The following is a 6,144-nucleotide window of genomic DNA, read 5'->3' as shown; positions in this document are numbered from 1 at the left end:
TCTCTCCCTCTATCCCTCCCTTCCATTTGTGCTCTCTATCTAAAATAAAATTTTAAAAAAGATAAAAATTGTCTATTTTATGTATATTCCACCATAAGCATACACAAACACAATATACACAAGTATATGTGCGTGCGCGCGCGTGCGCGCGCGCGCACACACACACCCCCCCCAGGACTTCAAGGAAGTCAATGACAACTTTTTCAAATGGGAAAGTAATAGGGAGGGGTAGTCAGAGGAGAGCTGTTTAAGATGGACCCTTGAGCATAATTAGAGAAATAGAAATCCACATCCACCATCCAGGTAAAAGGAACACAAATACTGGGCAAGGACATTAAAATCATCTGCGGACGTCAGCACTACGCTTCAATAGCGAGCCTGGGTCTTTGTTGGGCAGATGGGCCTCATGGTTTATAACAGAACTCAAGTACGATCATATTGAACAGTTTTCAAAACACTTAGAATCTAAGCAATATTAATCACATGAGTAACTTTTTCTTCAAGGATTTTCTTGTAAGTATCTCACTAAAGAATTCAAATCAAATTTTATATTGATGACACTCTGGCGTTTTGCTGCTGTTGTGGTGGCAGCTTTGTTAATATTGTTTGTTGTTTTATTTTTACTTCCTGCAAATTCACATCAATCAGGAGTTTAGGTGAAATGGAAAAACGTTTCCATTTTTAATCATCCCCTAATTGCTCTTTACTGCCCTTTCGAAACTATGGTTAATTAAAAAGCATACCCTGAGAGCATGATAGTTTCCAAAGTCCAGAACGTGGTTCTTGCAGCGTGTGGAGGTTTGACAATTTACAGTTATTCTTGCAATCCGCCAGCCGCTTCCTCTTCCCTTCCCCAACAGCAAGGGAGGGTGGGAGGGGCTGCCACATACAAATTGCGGCTATTCATTTGCTTCCATTATTCAGTAACCTGCGAGAAGAATGTGTATGAGTATTTCGTTCTATTTGAAGTTGACGGGAGTATTGGCCTTGATCAACTGTTTTTATGTCCTTTTTCTACCGTTGTCCCTACTACCCCGTAAATATTTTCAATTAGCGTTCCAACCTGTTAGAAACTTAACCAGTGATGTTCAGCATTGCAGGACCAGCACCTGTTTTTTATTCTTGTGGCCGAACTTTAGACAGACCATAGCTTATGGATAAGCAACAGTTTCAGTTTTGCAATTCTTTATCTGCATGTAACAGGCAGCTATTCATGAGAAAGGAAGTTTAAGGCCTGTAGGTAAAAAACCACTACCCAGATTCCAGGAAAAAAGTCCGTTTACTGAAGTTTTTTTTTTTCTTTCTTTCTTTCTTTGTACAATATGTCTGCAGTCAGATTAGCATTTAGGTCATACTCTGAAGAGTTTAAATTAATTAGCCTTATAAAAGCAAGTTAATTCCTCATGTATCAGCTTGACAGTTTTTGTCTGCATAGAGCAGAATTTTGTTTTTCTATGATTATCTTTTGGCCACAGAGGAGATGTTTCCTTATGTAAATGAGCATTACATAATCAAGTATAGATTTCAATAGCTTAACTTTTCAAAAACTTGCTCACACATATACATTTGTGTATATGTTAATTATATATGAATACACACACAAATTATAGTCTGTTACCATGATTCCAAATGTGACGTTTGTGAATAACTCCATTCTCCATAGAATGTATAAAGCAAAATGACTCTGGTGTTTCACAACTTCCTCTTTTGGTAGACTGTCCTTTTGCAGAGAGAAAAAAAAAATGACTAAAAAGAGCTAAGCAGAGAGTCAGAGCCCTTTCAGATGGTGGTTAACTCAACTATTTAAGGAGCTTAACAAGCAACTGAAAATAACACAGCGGTAAGAAGAAAGTGTTAACTTGCTATTTTTTATTTTTATTATTTGGATTGCTGTTTATGTAATAACAATTTAAATGTTGGCTGCATTATAAAATAGGTTAGCTTAATCTGACAATTCTTACGGAAATAGTCCATATTTTAAATGAAAAACTTTAGTAAATTTACAGCTTCAACCGCACATTCAACCTTTTAAAAAGCTGGAAGATTTTGAAGTTCTTATTGATCTCCAAATTATTTTAACTGAAAAGTAAAAAAAAAAATTATTTATTTTCATAATTTTGTACACAATTTAGTGCCAAAAGAACTTTCATACTAATGTAAATTTTGAGAACTTTTTCTTCCCTTAGCTCTAGTAAATTCCTAACATTTGTAAGTTATCCTAGTTACATTTGTTAATTTTGCATAGTATTAGTTGGACATTTTCCAGGATAAAGATATTTTTGCATTTTTTCTACCCACTGTGAAAATATAGAGAATTATTTAAAATGTGACATTTCAGTCTTATCTTTCATATCATCACATTATGATGATATTTAAATACTTAGGAAAAAAGCAATTCGTACTGTAGATAGTAGTATTTAAAAAAGTAAATAAGTAAATCAAATTTTAGAAATTTATGTTTGTCTTAAGATTAATTCCCAGTTATAATGCTTAAAAGTGGAGTAAAAACTAAAAGTCAAACCCTTTGAATTCGTAATTGCAGATCAAAATAAGCTGAAACTAATTTCATTAGGAAATTCTAAAGTAATCTAAATCCAACAGAATTTTTTTATTTGTGCCAAGCCAGAGTAATATATATGCATATTAACTATTTAATATAATTACATTTATCACGCAGCGATTTGTAAATCTTTTTTAAGCAAATAATATATTTGAATGCTTACTTAATTTGGTTTGCTTTCTTAATTAATCAGGTGGCTTCTGAAAAAGAAAGTCCACATTGTTCCATAAATTAATGGATTTAATTTTAATCAATTTGGGTAAACGATGCTGTCACGCTGGTTCTATTACATTACCTAGAAAATAAGGTGTTGTTTTTTTTTTTTTAATTATTTTCATGCCATGTGCTGTGACAGGAGTCACTGTCTTTCGATTATAGAGAGAAGAACAGATTGTTAGTGTTAGAAATTCAGGAAACGAACTGTTGACTCAAGTTTGACATTCTTAACCAGATCAAAAATTTACCATCAAATTGATAGTTGTGAGAAATCCATTAAAATTGTGCACGTCCTTCTTTATGTATCACACGCTAGTTACACACAACTATTTCCATCAGAACTTGGTTGTGTCCTTTGCAACAACACCACATCTAATGCCCCTCTCTTTAAAAATAAATGATGGAAGTATTCTTAAATGTCTGGAATTTTAAATATGAGATATTTTGATATCATAAGCTATTAAGTGTTGTGGGTTTGTTGTACGTAGTGTGGTGTTACACTGAATAGCTGATACCAACCAAGCAAAAACATAGTCAAGGAAATTATGATCTAGATTGATCAACACTGTAATTCAGACTGGCAAATGAAGGCCAAAGAAGTAGAGAAAATTCTATCTAGCTGGCGTGATGGATGTGTTGCTGTTGTGGTGGTTGTGTTTGTTGGGAACTCTTAGTCTCCGAATGAACCGTCTAGTTCTAGATTATGGAGATTAAGTTTAGAATTTGCTCCATGACAAAATTATATGTACCAAAAAAAAAAAAAAAAAAATGAGTGCTACCTGGCTGAGTTTCCATGAGCTATATGGTTTGTTAAAGGAGAAGGTCTTGTCATTATTGGGAGAACAGCAAGATGCATTGCATAGGCTTTTTATTTCACATGGTGTCATAAGAAAAAGCATTAAGACCCCCCCCAATCCACATTTTTAAAGTGAAACTGATATAATATTGTAAGTAATTTATTACATAAATTTTTACTTTTCAACTACAGACATAAATTGTACTGTGTTTCGTTAAGATTACATTCATATGACACACTGAGACATAAATCTTCACTGAATCATAAAGTTGAAGCTGGATGACTGCTGTATAGCGCTGCAAAATTTTGTATCTGTCTTAATAAGACGTGGTTGTCTATATGATGTGTGCGTGTTCTTGCTGGGTGTCTGTCAGACTGCTGCCATCCAGGGTTGATCCAACGAATCTCACAGTTTTGTTGGGTGTCTGTCCCCTCCTTCACAGTGGGAACTTTCTAAAGCCGCCCACCTGGGCAAGAGAATGACCTATTTCTAGAGGGCTCTATCCCACCTCACTAATATGTTACCTTTCAAATAATAATTTCGCTTTGAAACAATAAGGCTATTTGTTCTTAACATAGATGACCGGACTCCCAAAAGAACTTTTGAAACATTGATGCCCTTGTTTGGTTAGTTTTCCTTTTTTTTGTTTTTTGTTTTTTTGTTTTTTGTTTCTTTGTTTTTTGGCCATTGTCTCATTTGCAAAAGTAAAGATGAGAGCTTTTTGCTGGAAAGATTATAGTTTGAGGGCAGACTCAGAGGGATGGCGTGTTTTGGATTCAGAAACAAAAATCCTCTAAATCTGGATAATATGGCTTTTTCAGCCTTTTTAAAAGCAAATTGTGTCCACTTACATCCATTGATTTTCTATTTATTTTTACTGGATGGGACTTCCAAATAAGTGCCACATGTACCATATTCATATTTCTTCTATTAATGAAAAGATGTGTTATATGGGAAAATTATTATGTTCCCAAAAATATGTGCTTTGGAAGTACATATGATTGTAAGAGGGAATATGAATCTCATTTCCACACAAGAAAGAATCTCTGCAAATATAAAGAATAAAGGCAAATTCTTTTATATTTCTGAGTATTTCCTTTAAAAAAGAAGCATTATATGTGGTCTAATTTATACATCTGCATTCTAGAAAATAAAAACACTGTTTAATGCTTAAATCTTTAGAGCGTAAATTATGTGTTGTTTGAGAATTACTATTACATTGCCAATGCTTCCCTAACATCAGTGATATTTTTATGATGTTATATGAACTAGAAATAGGCATTTAGATTTGATGTCTTCTAAATACTTTCCAGCTTTGTCTTTTCATCTTTCTACATGTGTGCAAAATGGGCTTACATTCTCCAGTATTGCTACGGAAAACAATAAATTTGTATTTTTAAATGCAAATTTAAAGAAAAATAGCATTAAAACCATTAATTCATAATGGAACCATGGACAGTGAAGCAGAAATGAAGTTAGATTACTGTTCTTACTCCATGAACTAGTATAAAATGTCCCAGCTCATTTTTTTAGAAATTAATTGTACGTTCTCAGTTTTTTCCACATTTAGTGGTTATCACAGTCTAAAAATTCTTTTCACTTTGGAAACAAACAAATAGTAATATGATCTTGAAAAAAATCACCACAGTTCTGATTCTGGAAAAAAAAAATAAATTAGCAGCGTTTTTCTTTAAGCATACCTCAGTTCAATTTGTTTTCACTTTGCATAAGAAAAAAAATTGAAGCAGAATGCTTTATGCTCTTCCTGTGTTGGTGAACAGATCTGAATTAGAGGAGAGGCAGGAACATCGTCTAGACAATTAGGCTGCCTTCTGAGTAAAAATCATATATCTAATGCCATTGGAGTTTTTAAATGCTCACTAGAAATGCTTATTATACTTCGTTTACTTAATTTTTGTATTGAGAAATAATTTCAAGCTCAAAAGAATTGTAAAAATAAGAATTGTATAGTGGACACCTATATACCCTTACCCAGGTTTGCCTAATCTTAATATTTTACTCTAGTTGCTTCATAATTTGCTTATGAATGAATGAAGCATAGTTGCTTCATTCTTTCTCTCTCCATATCTTTCTGTCTCCATTTTTTCTTTCCTGAACCACTTGAGGGTAAGTTATAAAAAACATGACCCTTAACTTCAGCTTGTAATTACTAAATATAGAAGTAGTCTCTTATGTAATGGTTGCAATATCCATTTCATAAATTTACATTGATACCATACTTTTATCTATTATTGGCCCATATTACAATTTGCTATTTATCTAATAATGTCCTTTATAATTTTCCCCCTCCAGTAAAGCATCCAGTTTAGAGTCATGTGTTACATTTATTTGCGATGTCTCTTTAGCCTCCATTAATCTGGAACATTTCCACATCATTTCTTTGTCTTTTATAAAATTAAAACCTTAAAGTCTACCCACCAACTCTTTTTTTTTCTTTTTTTAACATTTATTCATTTTTGAGAGACAAAGCATGAGCAGGGAAGGGGCAGAGACAGGGAGACACAGAATCTGAAACAGGCTCCAGGCTCTGAGCTGTCAGCACAGAGTCCA

General features: G+C 33.4%; 1 protein-coding gene across 3 annotated transcripts in view; it reads left to right on the top strand.

Moving 5' to 3' along the window:
- Positions 1–1,728: 1,728 nt before the first annotated feature.
- Positions 1,729–6,144, top strand: part of MBNL1 (muscleblind like splicing regulator 1) — a 205,880-nt gene continuing 201,464 nt past the window's right edge. The window contains exon 1 of one of the 3 annotated variants that reach the window (XM_060639014.2): positions 1,729–1,840. The gene's annotated coding sequence lies outside the window, so the exon portion shown is untranslated. The remainder of the gene's footprint in view (positions 1,841–6,144) is intronic. The other 2 variants (XM_060638997.3, XM_078432237.2) reach the window with 2 other exon arrangements.

This window comes from Panthera onca, chromosome C2 (genome assembly GCF_046562875.1).
Source record: "Panthera onca isolate mPanOnc1 chromosome C2, mPanOnc1 haplotype 2, whole genome shotgun sequence".
Classification (NCBI taxonomy): domain Eukaryota; kingdom Metazoa; phylum Chordata; class Mammalia; order Carnivora; family Felidae; genus Panthera; species Panthera onca.
This window is presented reverse-complemented; position numbering and strand designations above follow the sequence as displayed.